The sequence below is a fragment of the Magallana gigas genome, chromosome 9 (genome assembly GCF_963853765.1).
Source record: "Magallana gigas chromosome 9, xbMagGiga1.1, whole genome shotgun sequence".
NCBI classification, from domain to species: Eukaryota; Metazoa; Mollusca; class Bivalvia; order Ostreida; family Ostreidae; genus Magallana; species Magallana gigas.
In genome coordinates this window covers 42,631,070-42,653,198 of record NC_088861.1, presented here as the reverse complement: position 1 = coordinate 42,653,198, position 22,129 = coordinate 42,631,070, and the positions used below count along the sequence as shown (strand labels likewise).

General features: G+C 32.1%; 1 long non-coding RNA gene across 1 annotated transcript; it reads left to right on the top strand.

Annotated features, from left to right (window-relative positions):
- Positions 1–13,310: 13,310 nt before the first annotated feature.
- LOC136271127 (uncharacterized) lies at positions 13,311–15,601 on the top strand. Its single transcript, XR_010708962.1, has 3 exons — positions 13,311–13,679; positions 14,275–14,360; positions 15,450–15,601. It is a non-coding gene; the product is annotated as an uncharacterized lncRNA (long non-coding RNA).
- The last annotated feature ends 6,528 nt before the right edge of the window (positions 15,602–22,129 follow it).

Genomic DNA, 22,129 nt, shown 5'->3' with positions numbered 1-22,129 from the left:
TAGTTTTGATAAATTTGATATTCTTGATATAAATTTACGAACTATATCATCCGAACCAAATCACCTCAAATTGTTATTTGCAAACTGTAATTCAATTTTTAATGGATTTGATTTTTTTGTTAAGTTGTGTTATTTAAGATTAATGTACAAAAAACAAACGTAAATTATTTTCAATCAATATTAATATTTTGTAAAGCACCTTTGAAACCTATCAGGAAAAAATTCAAGTCCGTACTTGTGTGTACAAAGTATTTTTAACATTTAGATACCTCAAACCTTAAGAAACTTGAATTGTTCAGTAGTTGAGCATTAGACATATTTAAAGATAAGAAAAACACTGCAAACCATGCCAACAAATATTGATTTTAATAGTTGAGGGTTCTATGCCACCAACACGATTGATTTTTTCTTTGTCTTTGTATTGGGTAAAATAACTTAATGCACTACAGGCAGACATTTTGTTTGCATGATTTTAGTGTTTTTATCTTTAAAGTTACTTTAGATAAAACATTACATGGCAATGGCCTTCATATTCAAAATAAAAGTATATGTTGGAATATACTCTTATATAGAATTGATATGATTAATATTCATGATTTAATATTCAGTCTCCTTTCCCTGAAGAATTGTTTAAAATAATTCATCACCTTTTATAATAGAAGATACGTACATACCGAAGTTTATGGTGAAGGTTTAAGCAAGAGGCAAACAGAGAGCTTTATGTTCTTGGTTGATAAAAGAAATAGTTTACTTACACAATCATTCAGTAGAGGAATTGAAAATAAAAGTGTTCCCATGAACACAAACCACGAATCCTTGAGCAGACCCATGCTCTCTCTTCCAGGAATGCGAAAAGTTCTGTGCACGTTTGATAGGATTCGTTCTTTTTTTATGACGCATGCATATTTATTAGACTTTTATCTGGCGCGCTCGAGATAATGCTGGGTCATACAAGCCCTTTAAAACAGTTTTATCAAATCTAACCTACAAAAGCTAGAAAAGTCAAAATAAAGATGGCAACCTTACAACAAAACTTTATGATAAACGTGATAATTTCAATTTTTCTATAGTCATCTTTCCTTACTTATGTAGCAATATACCTTTATCACCTGCATATAGAGTTTTTGTCTGTTAGTTAATTCAATACGCAAGGGCATGCTTTTCATATGAACGGTCCGCAGAGGATGCTTACTCCTCCTAGGCACCTGATCCTACCTCTATCTTTTTGGAGGTCTGTGTTGCTCTGCTTTGAATTTGCATTTCGTTTTATGGATTTTTAAGATGGTTGACGGTTTGTTATTGTTATTGTTTTTTATGAACAGTTTCTAAGGCGAGGTAAGCAACTGACAAACAAGTTGATAAAACCGGACTATTAACAGTCTCATTTGAAGTCATCTTTTCGTAAGTTCTATGGTCGAACCAACGACCTTGTCAGCAAATGAAATCTTCCACTAGGTCGCATGCTGACTGACTTTTTTCGTACTAATTGTTAGATCATAATTAATCACCGAATTGTCTACGGACTTTTCCGGTTTTTTCCCGATTACGACAGGGAGCTTAAGGTGCGTGCGACCGGTCAGTTGAGGATGCTTACTCCTCCTAGGTACCTGATACTACCTCTATCTTTTTAAAATTCCGTGTTGCTCTGCTTTTAATTTGCATTTTGTTTTAAGGATTTTCGAGATGGTTGACGGTTTGTTTTTATCATTGTTTTCATCACATATTGATCATTGCAGTTTTCAAGAAGATCTTACACAACTGTTTCGGTATGGGATATATTCCTACATCAAACTTTGAACCCCTTGTGAGACCCAAGAATTCTCAAGGGGCTAAAGTCTAATTATTTTTAAAGAAACAACAATACGCCAAAAGTCTTGTATAACATGTGGTGATATCAAACAGTGTTCAAAATCAAAAGTCGACAGGAAAAATACAAAACAAGAGTACAGCGAACACGGACCTCATAAAAAAATAGAGCGAAATAAGGATCGGTCACGCTCGCCTTGTGCTCTTTGCCGTAATCGGAAAAACAGAAAAATCCCTAGACAATTAGGTGAATAATTATGGTCTAACAATAAGTATGAAAAACGTCAGTCAGCAACCGACCCAGGAGAAGGTTGTGTTTGCTGACAATGTCGTTTTACTGACTATAGAACCTACGAAAAGGTGACTTCATTCAAGGCTGTTGGTATTTTTGTTTTATCAACATGTTTTTTTTTTTCAGTAGCTTGCCTCGCCTTAGAAAACCTTCATACGTAGAACATGCCCTTGCGTACCAATGTAACTGAGAGAAAAAAACACCATATGCAGGTGATTAAGTAATGTTGCTACATAAGTAATGAAAGTTGACTTTATAAAAATTGAAGTCATCACGTTTATCATAAAGTTTTGTTGTTAGGTTACCATCAAAGTCCATTTCCAATAAAATATCCAAATATGATACATATGAAGCAGCCTCTGTGGTATGTTTTATTTCACGTTAACTGGGATACAATAAGTCGACGTAATTATAGAAGTAGCAATTGCTAATTAATAACACGTCGTAGATATACCTGAATGTTGCGTTGAAGGCCACAGCGAGTGTTCATTTTATTCATGCACACGTTTTTAAAAAATTAATTCTGCTTCATATTAATACACAGATAGGCCTGCTAACAATGGGTTGCAATTTGTAACCATGGGAATTCAAACAGATTGTTAGAAGACCTGATTTCCAAAAAAAACATAGATGTTGTCTATTAGAAACTCAAGCATCTTTTTTATATCCACTTCAGTGTACTTTTGTGCACAATCCGAATGGTTTTTGACAAAACAGTTTTGTAAATGACATATGAAAAAGTTAAAAAAAAAAAAAAGGTGATCCATGTGTATTAAAAAACCAGCTATCAATGACGTCAATAAGCCTGGACTTTAGTTTATCGTAGGAGATGGTTGTATAAACTGTAATGAAAGTCGTAAGTTTTGATGTTATTGAATTTGGTAAAATTTTGGGATTTTAAATTTTGAAAAAGTTCCTTGAAATGAGAGTAGCAATGCACCAGATGATGACATTAGAGATTTGTTAATACAAGATTGATCAGAGCAGAAAAGTGATGGGTTTGAGTAACTGGCTGTTTTAATCGCTGAAATAATGAAATATTATGTTGTACCAATTTATGATAGTTTGTTTCCTTTCTTTAAGACTCTTAAACAAAATTATAAAATTTGGCTTGCTCTCGGCAAGTTTGATTACCATCACGATAAAATAAACGGCATTTTTGTCATAATCAGCATATTTTCCCAGACACAGCACACATTAGTTATTCAAAAGCTCAATGGTGGACTTAATTACTAATGTTTCTCATGCGTTTTCAACTACTGAGAAACTTAAGGAAAAAGTTATGGAACTTGGCTTTCCGATATTTTGAATCGTCATTTTGACCTAGTTAATGATATTTAAAGGGAAAACCAGCATGAATTTACAAAATCAGCACACTTTAAGAATAAAACAATACCATGCTGGACCATGATTAAAAAAAAACCCATTGAGGTCCAAATAATAAGTATTTGTCGTTAAACAAAACTTTTCGACTTAATCAGACCAGAATATGTTCTTTGATTTTTTTAAAGAAATTGTTTAATCAAACCATGCCCTGTGTTCGTTTAGCAGTCTATTGGTTTTCATGTCAGTAATACACATTTGCTTTAGTGGACGAATTACACATGAAGCGAGGCGAGAGCCGAGTCTTCTGGAAAGCCGTGTATTGTGAGAAAACTGATAAGGTTCAATTCAATTTGAGCCTGTTTCCTTTGCGGTTTCATATCTTTATCATTTAGACCCCACCCCTCAGATAATCTTACCAGAGGTAAACAGACCTGAAAAAAACTTTCAGACGCTTTTAATTATGACACAAGATTTCTACGCTATCATAAAATAGTGGGGCATTTCAACATGTGTACTCCCAGACTTACAAGCACAGTCACTGTCTTATAGGCGGCAGTGTATATACAGCTAGCAACTATGTTATTGATCAATTATCTAGCTGAGTCTAAATTTAAGTTAAAAATGTTACACTTTATGAAATGCAAAGGTATTATTCAATTACTTCATTTGAAAAAAAAATACTTTTAGTTACCTTAACGCGGCATATATGCGCCAACACGGTAAATTGGCAAACAACAGCTAAAATGGTGTCTGAAACACTGAGTATATTCAATAGAAATATCAATTCAGTACTAGGAATGGGATTAAAGTTTTATTTTAAATTCTTAAAAACATATACTAGATACACATTTATTTGAAATTTGTCTTCCTTTACAAGTTTTTGACAGCAAACTTGTGAAGAATTTATCTTCCTAAATAGGAGCCATTCCTCTTTTCCTATTTTTACCAAATGAAATGTCTTGTTAAGATTTACAACTTTTTAAATAAGTTCAAATTATTAGGCAGGGCAGGGAAGGGGTTAAAATAGAAAAAATACGTGAAAATTTAAAAACCTATAGTTCAACACTTATATCTTTCGTTGATATTTTTAAAAACAAATTGATATTATCTTGCACTTTTTCATTTCATATACTTCCAAAACAACTCTGTGAAATCGTTTCGGCCAGTCATCGTTGAAGCTATTTTCATTTGATAAATTGAAAAGGGATCGATAAATTTAAGTTAAAGATAAAAATCAAAGTACTGAAAGTACTGAAAAGCGCTAACCTAACTTGGTTCTAAGAAAATTTACTGTGTGCAAGCGTAGGCGAGAGCTTTATTGAAATTTTGGTTGATGTTTAATGAATATCAATTTAAAGTATCGAAGGCCAGATTTCTTTAAATATATGTTACTTTCTGAAGATGATGTGAATTAAAGCTGAACACGACTTGTATATGGATACTTGCCTGGAAAAAGATGTTAAAATCACAAATTATACCTTTTGAACAGTAATTTATCACAGTTTTTGACATTTTCTTGCAATGAATCGATTTTATTTTTCTATATTTTAGCTTCTGAATACGCACTATATTTGATCATCACTGCGTAGCATCCCGTGCTGATGTACGTAAGCCCCGCAAACCAATCGTATCTACTCGGCCATTTCCGTCACCCAGATAACTGGTTCCCTATACCTCTTACCAGTTTAAATGATGTATATTTCTGCTCATAGAGGGCAGTTATTCCTTGCACCGGAAATAGAAGTCTAACGACAATAAAGCGCTGAGCTATGCTTAGCGCTTTAATTAAAGACGGTTCGGAATTTCTCAAAAGTAAAATATATAACGACAACATCGCTCGACATCTAATCAGACCTAAAAATACGGCGAATAAACGAGTAAGTTTTGCAAAATAAAGTTGGCGTCTAGAAGAAAAAAAAGATGAACAAAGATTTTTCCGAATAATAATTAGGTTTGATGAAACTCGGAGACCATAAAAACTAAACAGTGTTATTGTATATTAAAGATAAAACAGAAGTTTATTTTCGTAGTAGTAAAATTCTTTGATAATTTGACCATCAACATAAGCAAAAAATATGATATTTTAGTTTTTAAGCTGATTTCGTTAGTGATAAATACCACAGGTATGATAATAACGGACCGAAATGTCATCCATTATATACTTAGTAAGTTTTGATAAATTTGATATTCTTGATATAAATTTACGAACTATATCATCCGAACCAAATCACCTCAAATTGTTATTTGTAAACTGTAATTCAATTTTTAATGGATTTGATTTTTTTGTTAAGTTGTGTTATTTAAGATTAATGTACAAAAAACAAACATAAATTATTTTCAATCAATATTAATATTTTGTAAAGCACCTTTGAAACCTATCAGGAAAAAATTCAAGTCCGTACTTGTGTGTACAAAGTATTTTTAACATTTATATAGCTCAAACCTTAAGAAACTTGAATTGTTTAGTAGTTGAGCACTAGGCATATTTAAAGATAAGAAAAACACTGCAAACCATGCCAAAAAATATTGATTTTAATAGTTGAGGGTTCTATGCCACCAACACGATTGATTTTTTCTTTGTCTTTGTATTGGGTAAAATAACTAAATGCACTACAGGCAGACATTTTGTTTGCATGATTTTAGTGTTTTTATTTTTAAAGTTACTTTGGATAAAACATTACATGGCAATGGCCTTCATATTCAAAATAAAAGTATATGTTGGAATATACTCTTATATAGAATTGATATGATTAATATTCATGATTTAATATTCAGTCTCCTTTCCCTGAAGAATTGTTTAAAATAATTCATCACCTTTTATAATAGAAGATACGTACATACCGAAGTTTATGGTGAAGGTTTAAGCCAGAGGCAAACAGAGAGCTTTATGTTCTTGGTTGATAAAAGAAATAGTTTACTTACACAATCATTCAGTAGAGGAATTGAAAATAAAAGTGTTCCCATGAACACAAACCACGAATCCTTGAGCAGACCCATGCTCTCTCTTCCAGGAATGCGAAAAGTTCTGTGCACGTTTGATAGGATTCGTTCTTTTTTTATGACGCATGCATATTTAGTAGACTTTTATCTGGCGCGCTCGAGATAATGCTGGGTCATACAAGCCCTTTAAAACAGTTTTATCAAATCTAACCTACAAAAGCTAGAAAAGTCAAAATAAAGATGGCAACCTTACAACAAAACTTTATGATAAACGTGATAATTTCAATTTTTCTATAGTCATCTTTCCTTACTTATGTAGCAATATACCTTTATCACCTGCATATAGAGTTTTTGTCTGTTAGTTAATTCAATACGCAAGGGCATGCTTTTCATATGAACGGTCCGCAGAGGATGCTTACTCCTCCTAGGCACCTGATCCTACCTCTATCTTTTTGGAGGTCTGTGTTGCTCTGCTTTGAATTTGCATTTCGTTTTATGGATTTTTAAGATGGTTGACGGTTTGTTATTGTTATTGTTTTTTATGAACAGTTTCTAAGGCGAGGTAAGCAACTGACAAACAAGTTGATAAAACCGGACTATTAACAGTCTCATTTGAAGTCATCTTTTCGTAAGTTCTATGGTCGAACCAACGACCTTGTCAGCAAATGAAATCTTCCACTAGGTCGCATGCTGACTGACTTTTTTCGTACTAATTGTTAGATCATAATTAATCACCGAATTGTCTACGGACTTTTCCGGTTTTTTCCCGATTACGACAGGGAGCTTAAGGTGCGTGCGACCGGTCAGTTGAGGATGCTTACTCCTCCTAGGTACCTGATACTACCTCTATCTTTTTAAAATTCCGTGTTGCTCTGCTTTTAATTTGCATTTTGTTTTAAGGATTTTCGAGATGGTTGACGGTTTGTTTTTATCATTGTTTTCATCACATATTGATCATTGCAGTTTTCAAGAAGATCTTACACAACTGTTTCGGTATGGGATATATTCCTACATCAAACTTTGAACCCCTTGTGAGACCCAAGAATTCTCAAGGGGCTAAAGTCTAATTATTTTTAAAGAAACAACAATACGCCAAAAGTCTTGTATAACATGTGGTGATATCAAACAGTGTTCAAAATCAAAAGTCGACAGGAAAAATACAAAACAAGAGTACAGCGAACACGGACCTCATAAAAAAATAGAGCGAAATAAGGATCGGTCACGCTCGCCTTGTGCTCTTTGCCGTAATCGGAAAAACAGAAAAATCCCTAGACAATTAGGTGAATAATTATGGTCTAACAATAAGTATGAAAAACGTCAGTCAGCAACCGACCCAGGAGAAGGTTGTGTTTGCTGACAATGTCGTTTTACTGACTATAGAACCTACGAAAAGGTGACTTCATTCAAGGCTGTTGGTATTTTTGTTTTATCAACATGTTTTTTTTTTTCAGTAGCTTGCCTCGCCTTAGAAAACCTTCATACGTAGAACATGCCCTTGCGTACCAATGTAACTGAGAGAAAAAAACACCATATGCAGGTGATTAAGTAATGTTGCTACATAAGTAATGAAAGTTGACTTTATAAAAATTGAAGTCATCACGTTTATCATAAAGTTTTGTTGTTAGGTTACCATCAAAGTCCATTTCCAATAAAATATCCAAATATGATACATATGAAGCAGCCTCTGTGGTATGTTTTATTTCACGTTAACTGGGATACAATAAGTCGACGTAATTATAGAAGTAGCAATTGCTAATTAATAACACGTCGTAGATATACCTGAATGTTGCGTTGAAGGCCACAGCGAGTGTTCATTTTATTCATGCACACGTTTTTAAAAAATTAATTCTGCTTCATATTAATACACAGATAGGCCTGCTAACAATGGGTTGCAATTTGTAACCATGGGAATTCAAACAGATTGTTAGAAGACCTGATTTCCAAAAAAAACATAGATGTTGTCTATTAGAAACTCAAGCATCTTTTTTATATCCACTTCAGTGTACTTTTGTGCACAATCCGAATGGTTTTTGACAAAACAGTTTTGTAAATGACATATGAAAAAGTTAAAAAAAAAAAAAAGGTGATCCATGTGTATTAAAAAACCAGCTATCAATGACGTCAATAAGCCTGGACTTTAGTTTATCGTAGGAGATGGTTGTATAAACTGTAATGAAAGTCGTAAGTTTTGATGTTATTGAATTTGGTAAAATTTTGGGATTTTAAATTTTGAAAAAGTTCCTTGAAATGAGAGTAGCAATGCACCAGATGATGACATTAGAGATTTGTTAATACAAGATTGATCAGAGCAGAAAAGTGATGGGTTTGAGTAACTGGCTGTTTTAATCGCTGAAATAATGAAATATTATGTTGTACCAATTTATGATAGTTTGTTTCCTTTCTTTAAGACTCTTAAACAAAATTATAAAATTTGGCTTGCTCTCGGCAAGTTTGATTACCATCACGATAAAATAAACGGCATTTTTGTCATAATCAGCATATTTTCCCAGACACAGCACACATTAGTTATTCAAAAGCTCAATGGTGGACTTAATTACTAATGTTTCTCATGCGTTTTCAACTACTGAGAAACTTAAGGAAAAAGTTATGGAACTTGGCTTTCCGATATTTTGAATCGTCATTTTGACCTAGTTAATGATATTTAAAGGGAAAACCAGCATGAATTTACAAAATCAGCACACTTTAAGAATAAAACAATACCATGCTGGACCATGATTAAAAAAAAACCCATTGAGGTCCAAATAATAAGTATTTGTCGTTAAACAAAACTTTTCGACTTAATCAGACCAGAATATGTTCTTTGATTTTTTTAAAGAAATTGTTTAATCAAACCATGCCCTGTGTTCGTTTAGCAGTCTATTGGTTTTCATGTCAGTAATACACATTTGCTTTAGTGGACGAATTACACATGAAGCGAGGCGAGAGCCGAGTCTTCTGGAAAGCCGTGTATTGTGAGAAAACTGATAAGGTTCAATTCAATTTGAGCCTGTTTCCTTTGCGGTTTCATATCTTTATCATTTAGACCCCACCCCTCAGATAATCTTACCAGAGGTAAACAGACCTGAAAAAAACTTTCAGACGCTTTTAATTATGACACAAGATTTCTACGCTATCATAAAATAGTGGGGCATTTCAACATGTGTACTCCCAGACTTACAAGCACAGTCACTGTCTTATAGGCGGCAGTGTATATACAGCTAGCAACTATGTTATTGATCAATTATCTAGCTGAGTCTAAATTTAAGTTAAAAATGTTACACTTTATGAAATGCAAAGGTATTATTCAATTACTTCATTTGAAAAAAAAATACTTTTAGTTACCTTAACGCGGCATATATGCGCCAACACGGTAAATTGGCAAACAACAGCTAAAATGGTGTCTGAAACACTGAGTATATTCAATAGAAATATCAATTCAGTACTAGGAATGGGATTAAAGTTTTATTTTAAATTCTTAAAAACATATACTAGATACACATTTATTTGAAATTTGTCTTCCTTTACAAGTTTTTGACAGCAAACTTGTGAAGAATTTATCTTCCTAAATAGGAGCCATTCCTCTTTTCCTATTTTTACCAAATGAAATGTCTTGTTAAGATTTACAACTTTTTAAATAAGTTCAAATTATTAGGCAGGGCAGGGAAGGGGTTAAAATAGAAAAAATACGTGAAAATTTAAAAACCTATAGTTCAACACTTATATCTTTCGTTGATATTTTTAAAAACAAATTGATATTATCTTGCACTTTTTCATTTCATATACTTCCAAAACAACTCTGTGAAATCGTTTCGGCCAGTCATCGTTGAAGCTATTTTCATTTGATAAATTGAAAAGGGATCGATAAATTTAAGTTAAAGATAAAAATCAAAGTACTGAAAGTACTGAAAAGCGCTAACCTAACTTGGTTCTAAGAAAATTTACTGTGTGCAAGCGTAGGCGAGAGCTTTATTGAAATTTTGGTTGATGTTTAATGAATATCAATTTAAAGTATCGAAGGCCAGATTTCTTTAAATATATGTTACTTTCTGAAGATGATGTGAATTAAAGCTGAACACGACTTGTATATGGATACTTGCCTGGAAAAAGATGTTAAAATCACAAATTATACCTTTTGAACAGTAATTTATCACAGTTTTTGACATTTTCTTGCAATGAATCGATTTTATTTTTCTATATTTTAGCTTCTGAATACGCACTATATTTGATCATCACTGCGTAGCATCCCGTGCTGATGTACGTAAGCCCCGCAAACCAATCGTATCTACTCGGCCATTTCCGTCACCCAGATAACTGGTTCCCTATACCTCTTACCAGTTTAAATGATGTATATTTCTGCTCATAGAGGGCAGTTATTCCTTGCACCGGAAATAGAAGTCTAACGACAATAAAGCGCTGAGCTATGCTTAGCGCTTTAATTAAAGACGGTTCGGAATTTCTCAAAAGTAAAATATATAACGACAACATCGCTCGACATCTAATCAGACCTAAAAATACGGCGAATAAACGAGTAAGTTTTGCAAAATAAAGTTGGCGTCTAGAAGAAAAAAAAGATGAACAAAGATTTTTCCGAATAATAATTAGGTTTGATGAAACTCGGAGACCATAAAAACTAAACAGTGTTATTGTATATTAAAGATAAAACAGAAGTTTATTTTCGTAGTAGTAAAATTCTTTGATAATTTGATCATCAACATAAGCAAAAATATGATATTTTAGTTTTTAAGCTGATTTCGTTAGTGATAAATACCACAGGTATGATAATAACGGACCGAAATGTCATCCATTATATACTTAGTAAGTTTTGATAAATTTGATATTCTTGATATAAATTTACGAACTATATCATCCGAACCAAATCACCTCAAATTGTTATTTGTAAACTGTAATTCAATTTTTAATGGATTTGATTTTTTTGTTAAGTTGTGTTATTTAAGATTAATGTACAAAAAACAAACATAAATTATTTTCAATCAATATTAATATTTTGTAAAGCACCTTTGAAACCTATCAGGAAAAAATTCAAGTCCGTACTTGTGTGTACAAAGTATTTTTAACATTTATATAGCTCAAACCTTAAGAAACTTGAATTGTTTAGTAGTTGAGCACTAGGCATATTTAAAGATAAGAAAAACACTGCAAACCATGCCAAAAAATATTGATTTTAATAGTTGAGGGTTCTATGCCACCAACACGATTGATTTTTTCTTTGTCTTTGTATTGGGTAAAATAACTAAATGCACTACAGGCAGACATTTTGTTTGCATGATTTTAGTGTTTTTATTTTTAAAGTTACTTTGGATAAAACATTACATGGCAATGGCCTTCATATTCAAAATAAAAGTATATGTTGGAATATACTCTTATATAGAATTGATATGATTAATATTCATGATTTAATATTCAGTCTCCTTTCCCTGAAGAATTGTTTAAAATAATTCATCACCTTTTATAATAGAAGATACGTACATACCGAAGTTTATGGTGAAGGTTTAAGCCAGAGGCAAACAGAGAGCTTTATGTTCTTGGTTGATAAAAGAAATAGTTTACTTACACAATCATTCAGTAGAGGAATTGAAAATAAAAGTGTTCCCATGAACACAAACCACGAATCCTTGAGCAGACCCATGCTCTCTCTTCCAGGAATGCGAAAAGTTCTGTGCACGTTTGATAGGATTCGTTCTTTTTTTATGACGCATGCATATTTAGTAGACTTTTATCTGGCGCGCTATAATTTTCTCGAGATAGTGCTGGGTCATACAAGCCCTTTAAAACAGTTTTATCAAATCTAACCTACAAAAGCTAGAAAAGTAAAAATAAAGATGGCAACCTTACAACAAAACTTTATGATAAACGTGATAATTTCAATTTTTCTATAGTCATCTTTCCTTACTTATGTAGCAATATACCTTTATCACTTGCATATAGAGTTTTTGTCTGTTAGTTAATTCAATACGCAAGGGCATGCTTTTCATATGAACGGTCCGCAGAGGATGCTTACTCCTCCTAGGCACCTGATCCTACCTCTATCTTTTTGGAGGTCTGTGTTGCTCTGCTTTGAATTTGCATTTCGTTTTATGGATTTTTGAGATGGTTGACGGTTTGTTATTGTTATTGTTTTTTATGAACAGTTTCTAAGGCGAGGTAAGCAACTGACAAACAAGTTGATAAAACCGGACTATTAACAGTCTCATTTGAAGTCATCTTTTCGTAGGTTCTATGGTCGATCCAACGACCATTATATAAATAACTCGTATGCTCCATAAATGCATGTAGGTTTGATCATGACATCAGTTTAATTTTATAAGCAAGTAATCAATGTACTTGTACACATAAATTGATTTCAGTGAAATGTACAGATAAAAATATCATCGGTTTGTGTTTCATAGATTTAGCTTATAAAATAGTAAAAAACAGGCACATAAAGTAATATCAATTTAATTTTAAGCAGGCAATTGAAAGCGGGAATAAACATTTCTTTAATAAGAAAAGACCTTGGTCTAATAAATACAACCAAAATTGGCTTGGGTATATTCACTGGCTTTAACATACAACTATTTGAAGTTACCGCTTTTCCACAAAATCCAACTGAAAGTTACTTCCATTTGTTGACTCTTCTGTATTGAAGTACAAAAGAAGACGTCACAACAACATGGCAAAAGCAGACGTTGGAAAAACATAGATCAAATTGGATGGAGAAAGCATGTGATTTAAGTTTTAGTGTATTTAGAGTTAGTCTCTAATCAATTGGTGAATATGAAATGAAACTGCTCTATTTGGATTTAGCTTAATTACCGATCTGTGCTTTATTCAAACTTTTTGTAAACACGTGACTGTCTTTTACAAAATGATCAAGTGAAACGGACAGAGGTTTCCTCTACATAAGTTTCTGACTTAAGTAATCTGACATACGAATCAAGCACTCAACCAAGGAAGCTAATGAGCTACCAACCTGCAACACTTATATAGGAATGCAATACAATTAAACACCCCACCCTGGACAGATGGTGTCCAAGATGGAAAGAATCGCAGTGTGTACTCTTCTAGAGTGTCAACCCATGATGAGCATAGTTCTGAGGTACCCACAGCGATTACAGAAATCCATCATTGCCATGCGTTTTAAGTGAAAGTCAGATCTGGTGTCAGTGATGTGGTTTGATTAAATTAACCCCAAATCTCTGGAATATACAATGTATATGTTTAAAACCTCATGAACAAGCGAAAAAATAGGATCATAAAAAGGCAGTCTATGGAGATAAGATGCAGTCCATAGCAGTCCTTATTCCAATTGGTCAAGGTATGTATATTCACATCCGAATCAAATAATTTTCAGCCAATCTTATAGTCTGTTCAAGCTTCCACCGCTTGTTAATTTTCTCAATGAATACACCTCAGGTCTAAATGTACAGAGTAAATTTTAAGAATCAGGCATCAGATTCCCCGGCAAACAAAATTATCTCCCCCCCCCCCCCAAACACCCTCTCCAATTATTAACAGTATCACCCAGGTTCTTCATGTCATTCGCAAAGTGAAATTTCAGTGGTTATTATTTTTTTTAAATTGATAATTTTAGAAAATACAAATTCTCTCCCCCCCCCCTCCCTCCAAAAAAAAATGTTTTTCACCTTTTTGATTTATATTCTCTTTCGCATCATGTTATATTTCATACCTAAGTTGTTTTTGGGTTGGGTTTTTTTTTGGATGATTTGAGCCATCTTAATTAAGCAAACAGTGATGGAAATACCATTTGGAACAGACTACTTAATTTTGATTATATAATATACATGTAAAGTTAACAGCATTAAAGTAAAGGTAAAGGTAATTTGAAAAATTTGTTTAAAATGATTCATTTTGTTATAAAATTGCTGTAAATATATTAAAAACAATTGTAGGATTATGTGTATGCTGCAGAAATAAATGAATTTGGCTCTTATCATCACAACAGAGTCTGTCAAAAGGGAGACATAGAACAGAAAATGTGAGTTGATGATTTTAAACAAAATTAATCAAAAAGTGATGTCACATGTAGATATTCAAATCAGCTGATAGTATATTATCTATCATGCAGGGATCAACAGTTACACTTGTCCAGTTTCTGTGTCCAGCTGATTTTTGTATTTGGACAAGTAAAAAAACAAAAACACTTGTCTGGTTTACAATTAGTTTTCTTGAACAATTATGATATGATGTCATGATAAAATGCCATGAAAAATTAAAAACTTTTTTTTTCACTGTAATGGAACTGATCAAACTTTAAGTATAAAAAAAGAAATATGAAATTTCAGTGAGGGTTGAAAACCTATATCCAAACTATATAGTAGCTTAGTTACTGAAAAATATGTTCTAAATCTACTTGTCAGTGTCATATCACTAGAACACACCATCAGATTGAGTAGAATATTCTTCTCTTGAGTGATATTATATACAATAGTAAGATATCTTTTAAACCTTAATAATTCATTTTTAATATTTAAAAGATTTTTTTTATACTGACCCAGTACTGAGATACACTGTATTTGATAACAACAACAATAAGGATAATTTTTAATGAAGTATTTTGTGACAGTAAATAATGTGGAGACCAACTTTACCAATACTGTACCATACCATACCTCTTATCAATTTCTATCATTTATTTTATATGCCATTCATAATTTTTCATACTTATCAATGACAAATTACAATTTAGAATAGCATTAATACAAGTAATCCATCTGCGTCAAGAACAGGTTAATATTTTAGTTAATGGTGAGCCCTGTTATGCTATATGTAATTCAGTTGCAGCTATTAATTAGTGCATGCAACTATAGACTAATATGTATTCCAAGTAAAATAACATTAATCAATATAACTTGAGATAATAATTAAAAGCTATTTCCTCTTTTTCACTTTTGAAATTTTGTACATGTAAACATAAACACATCAGGATTTTCCTTCTTTTTTGAAAAAACAAAACAACATTCAGTCAAATTTGAACATGTCTGTTGTTTTATGCGAAATACATACATGTAAATGATATGATTAAATGATCCATACATGTAATATTTTACTTTTTTCAACATTGCAGAGTGTTGAGGAAAATGATCAGAACAGTCCAGTAAATACCCAGACCAGCAAGACAGTCAGACATACAATGCTAGATGAACAAATAATAAACAAACTGAACTTGCTAAAATATTGAGCAATTCAACATTAATTTTTTGTCACTGTGTTGTGTATTTTTATATTATTTTCATGATTTGGAATATATTTTGAATATTAATTTGAAGAATTATTTATTAGTTTTTTAGTAAGTGCTTTATTTCTGGAGTTGCATTGAAAAGATATATCATTTTTCGCTTGTGCTGATACTTGGAGTTATCTGCCCTTTATCATACACAAAAATCAATTTAAGCCTTCCTAAAGTGGTAAAATCATAAACATTGTTATCTATTCAAGCAGTTAACCTATTTCATTAATGGAAAATATCTAAAAACAGAATTTCATGCTATTATTATTTGTTAAGACTCATTTAATAAGGTTTTCATGCTTGGAGTTATCTGCCCTTTGCAAAAAATATATAGAAACAATTCTTATAAAGCCAAATTAAATTATCCTGACACATTGAATTAAAAATATTTTGAAATATTTAATCAGTTTCTCATTTATTTAAGCAGAAAAAATTATTAGGCAGGGCAGGGAAAAATAGAAAAATAGAAAAATATGTGAAAAAAAATTTAGAAACCTATAGTTCAACACTTATATCTTTCGTTGATATTTTTAAAAACAAATTGATATTATCTTGCACTTTTTCATTTCATATACTTCCAAAACAACTCTGTGAAATCATTTCGGCCAGTCATCGTTGAAGCTATTTTCATTTGATGAATTTAAAAGGGATCGATAAATTTAAGTAAAAGATAAAAATTAAAGACGGTTCGGAATTTCTCAAAAGTAAAATATATAACGACAACATCGCTCGACATCTAATCAGAGCTAAAAATACAGCGAATAAACGAGTAAGTTTTGCAGAATAAAGTTGGCGTCTAGAAAAAAAAAATGATGAACAAAGATTTTTCCGAATAATAATTAGGTTTGATGAAACTCGGAGACCATAAAAACTAAACAGTGTTATTGTATATTAAAGATAAAACAGAAGTTTATTTTCGTAGTAGTAAAATTCTTTGATAATTTGACCATCAACATAAGCAAAAATATGATATTTTAGTTTTTAAGCTGTAATCGTTAGTGATAAATACCACAGGTATGATAATAACGGACCGAAATGTTATCCATTATATACTTAGTAAGTTTTGATAAATTTGATATTCTTGATATAAATTTACGAACTATATCATCCGAACCAAATCACCTCAAATTGTTATTTGTAAACTGTAATTCAATTTTTAATGGATTTGATTTTTTTTGTTAAGTTGTGTTATTTAAGATTAATGTACAAAAAACAAACATAAATTATTTTCAATCAATATTAATATTTTGTAAAGCACCTTTGAAACCTATCAGGAAAAAATTCAAGTTCGTACTTGTGTGTACAAAGTATTTTTAACAATTAGATACCTCAAACCTTATGAAACTTGAATTGTTCAGTAGTTGAGCACTAGGCATATTTAAAGATAAGAAAAACACTGCAAACCATGCCAAAAAATATTGATTTTAATAGTTGAGGGTCCTATGCCACCAACACGATTGATTTTTTCTTTGTCTTTGTATTAGGTAAAATAACTAAATGCACTACAGGCAGACATTTTGTTTGCATGATTTTAGTGTTTTTATTTTTAAAGTTACTTTGGATAAAACATTACATGGCAATGGCCTTCATATTCAAAAAAAAAGTATATGTTGGAATATACTCTTATATAGAATTGATATGATTAATATTCATGATTTAATATTCAGTCTCCTTTCCCTGAAGAATTGTTTAAAATAATTCATCACCTTTTATAATAGAAGATACGTACATACCGAAGTTTATGGTGAAGGTTTAAGCAAGAGGAAAACAGAGAGCTTTATGTTCTTGGTTGATAAAAGAAATAGTTTACTTACACAATCATTCAGTAGAGGAATTGAAAATAAAAGTGTTCCCATGAACACAAACCACGAATCCTTGAGCAGACCCATGCTCTCTCTTCCAGGAATGCGAAAAGTTCTGTGCATGTTTGATAGGATTCGTTCTTTTTTTATGACGCATGCATATTTAGTAGACTTTTATCTGGCGCGCTCGAGATAGTGCTGGGTCATACAAGCCCTTTAAAACAGTTTTATCAAATCTAACCTACAAAAGCTAGAAAAGTCAAAATAAAGATGGCAACCTTACAACAAAACTTTATGATAAACGTGATAATTTCAATTTTTCTATAGTCATCTTTCCTTACTTATGTAGCAATATACCTTTATCACCTGCATATAGAGTTTTTGTCTGTTAGTTAATTCAATACGCAAGGGCATGCTTTTCATATGAACGGTCCGCAGAGGATGCTTACTCCTCCTAGGCACCTGATCCTACCTCTATCTTTTTGGAGGTCTGTGTTGCTCTGCTTTGAATTTGCATTTCGTTTTATGGATTTTTAAGATGGTTGACGGTTTGTTATTGTTATTGTTTTTTATGAACAGTTTCTAAGGCGAGGTAAGCAACTGACAAACAAGTTGATAAAACCGGACTATTAACAGTCTCATTTGAAGTCATCTTTTCGTAAGTTCTATGGTCGAACCAACGACCTTGTCAGCAAATGAAATCTTCCACTAGGTCGCATGCTGACTGACTTTTTTCGTACTAATTGTTAGATCATAATTAATCACCGAATTGTCTACGGACTTTTCCGGTTTTTTCCCGATTACGACAGGGAGCTTAAGGTGCGTGCGACCGGTCAGTTGAGGATGCTTACTCCTCCTAGGTACCTGATACTACCTCTATCTTTTTAAAATTCCGTGTTGCTCTGCTTTTAATTTGCATTTTGTTTTAAGGATTTTCGAGATGGTTGACGGTTTGTTTTTATCATTTTTTTCATCACATATTGATCATTGCAGTTTTCAAGAAGATCTTACACAACTGTTTCGGTATGGGATATATTCCTACATCAAACTTTGAACCCCTTGTGAGACCCAAGAATTCTCAAGGGGCTAAAGTCTAATTATTTTTAAAGAAACAACAATACGCCAAAAGTCTTGTATAACATGTGGTGATATCAAACAGTGTTCAAAATCAAAAGTCGACAGGAAAAATACAAAACAAGAGTACAGCGAACACGGACCTCATAAAAAAATAGAGCGAAATAAGGATCGGTCACGCTCGCCTTGTGCTCTTTGCCGTAATCGGAAAAACAGAAAAATCCCTAGACAATTAGGTGAATAATTATGGTCTAACAATAAGTATGAAAAACGTCAGTCAGCAACCGACCCAGGAGAAGGTTGTGTTTGCTGACAATGTCGTTTTACTGACTATAGAACCTACGAAAAGGTGACTTCATTCAAGGCTGTTGGTATTTTTGTTTTATCAACATGTTTCTTTTTTCAGTAGCTTGCCTCGCCTTAGAAAACCTTCATACGTAGAACATGCCCTTGCGTACCAATGTAACTGAGAGAAAAAAACACCATATGCAGGTGATTAAGTAATGTTGCTACATAAGTAATGAAAGTTGACTTTATAAAAATTGAAGTCATCACGTTTATCATAAAGTTTTGTTGTTAGGTTACCATCAAAGTCCATTTCCAATAAAATATCCAAATATGATACATATGAAGCAGCCTCTGTGGTATGTTTTATTTCACGTTAACTGGGATACAATAAGTCGACGTAATTATAGAAGTAGCAATTGCTAATTAATAACACGTCGTAGATATACCTGAATGTTGCGTTGAAGGCCACAGCGAGTGTTCATTTTATTCATGCACAAGTTTTTAAAAAATTAATTCTGCTTCATATTAATACACAGATAGGCCTGCTAACAATGGGTTGCAATTTGTAACCATGGGAATTCAAACAGATTGTTAGAAGACCTGATTTCCAAAAAACAACATAGATGTTGTCTATTAGAAACTCAAGCATCTTTTTTATATCCACTTCAGTGTACTTTTGTGCACAATCCGAATGGTTTTTGACAAAACAGTTTTGTAAATGACATATGACAAAGTTAAAAAAAAAATACGTGATCCATGTGTATTAAAAAACCAGCTATCAATGACGTCAATAAGCCTGGACTTTAGTTTATCGTAGGAGATGGTTGTATAAACTGTAACGAAAGTCGTAAGTTTTGATGTTATTGAATTTGGTAAAATTTTGGGATTTTAAATTTTGAAAAAGTTCCTTGAAATGAGAGTAGCAATGCACCAGATGATGACATTAGAGATTTGTTAATACAAGATTGATCAGAGCAGAAAAGTGATGGGTTTGAGTAACTGGCTGTTTTAATCGCTGAAATAATGAAATATTATGTTGTACCAATTTATGATAGTTTGTTTCCTTTCTATAAGACTCTTAAACAAAATTATAAAATTTGGCTTGCTCTCGGCAAGTTTGATTACCATCACGATAAAATAAACGGCATTTTTGTCATAATCAGCATATTTTCCCAGACACAGCACACATTAGTTATTCAAAAGCTCAATGGTGGACTTAATTACTAATGTTTCTCATGCGTTTTCAACTACTAAGAAACTTAAGGAAAAAGTTATGGAACTTGGCTTTCCGATATTTTGAATCGTCATTTTGACCTAGTTAATGATATTTAAAGGGAAAACCAGCATGAATTTACATAATCAGCACACTTTAAGAATAAAACAATACCATGCTGGACCATGATTAAAAAAAAACCCATTGAGGTCCAAATAATAAGTATTTGTCGTTAAACAAAACTTTTCGACTTAATCAGACCAGAATATGTTCTTTGATTTTTTTAAAGAAATTGTTTAATCAAACCATGCCCTGTGTTCGTTTAGCAGTCTATTGGTTTTCATGTCAGTAATACACATTTGCTTTAGTGGACGAAATACACATGAAGCGAGGCGAGAGCCGAGTCTTCTGGAAAGCCGTGTATTGTGAGAAAACTGATAAGGTTCAATTCAATTTGAGCCTGTTTCCTTTGCGGTTTCATATCTTTATCATTTAGACCCCACCCCTCAGATAATCTTACCAGAGGTAAACAGACCTGAAAAAAACTTTCAGACGCTTTTAATTATGACACAAGATTTCTACGCTATCGTAAAATAGTGGGGCATTTCAACATGTGTACTCCCAGACTTACAAGCACAGACACTGTCCTCTAGGCGACAGTGTATATACAGCTAGCAACTATGTTATTGATCAATTATCTAGCTGAGTCTAAATTTAAGTTAAAAATGTTACACTTTATGAAATGCAAAGGTATTATTCAATTACTTCATTTGAAAAAAAAATACTTTTAGTTACCTTAACGCGGCATATATGCGCCAACACGGTAAATTGGCAAACAACAGCTAAAATGGTGTCTGAAACACTGAGTATATTCAATAGAAATATCAATTCAGTACTAGGAATGGGATTAAAGTTTTATTTTAAATTCTTAAAAACATATACTAGATACACATTTATTTGAAATTTGTCTTCCTTTACAAGTTTTTGACAGCAAACTTGTGAAGAATTTATCTTCCTAAATAGGAGCCATTCCTCTTTTCCTATTTTTACCAAATGAAATGTCTTGTTAAGATTTACAACTTTTTAAATAAGTTCAAATTATTAGGCAGGGCAGGGAAGGGGTTAAAATAGAAAAAATACGTGAAAATTTAAAAACCTATAGTTCAACACTTATATCTTTCGTTGATATTTTTAAAAACAAATTGATATTATCTTGCACTTTTTCATTTCATATACTTCCAAAACAACTCTGTGAAATCGTTTCGGCCAGTCATCGTTGAAGCTATTTTCATTTGATAAATTGAAAAGGGATCGATAAATTTAAGTTAAAGATAAAAATTAAAGACGGTTCGGAATTTCTCAAAAGTAAAATATATAACGACAACATCGCTCGACATCTAATCAGACCTAAAAATACGGCGAATAAACGAGTAAGTTTTGAAAAATAAAGTTGGCGTCTAGAAGAAAGAAAAGATGAACAAAGATTTTTCCGAATAATAATTAGGTTTGATGAAACTCGGAGACCATTAAAACTAAACAGTGTTATTGTATATTAAAGATAAAACAGAAGTTTATTTTCGTAGTAGTAAAATTCTTTGATAATTTGACCATCAACATAAGCAAAAATATGATATTTTAGTTTTTAAGCTGATTTCGTTAGTGATAAATACCACAGGTATGATAATAACGGACCGAAATGTCATCCATTATATACTTAGTTAGTTTTGATAAATTTGATATTCTTGATATAAATTTACGAACTATATCATCCGAACCAAATCACCTCAAATTGTTATTTGTAAACTGTAATTCAATTTTTAATGGATTTGATTTTTTTGTTAAGTTGTGTTATTAAAGATTAATGTACAAAAAACAAACATAAATTATTTTCAATCAATATTAATATTTTGTAAAGCACCTTTGAAACCTATCAGGAAAAAATTCAAGTCCGTACTTGTGTGTACAAAGTATTTTTAACATTTATATAGCTCAAACCTTAAGAAACTTGAATTGTTCAGTAGTTGAGCACTAGGCATATTTAAAGATAAGAAAAACACTGCAAACCATGCCAAAAAATATTGATTTTAATAGTTGAGGGTTCTATGCCACCAACACGATTGATTTTTTCTTTGTCTTTGTAT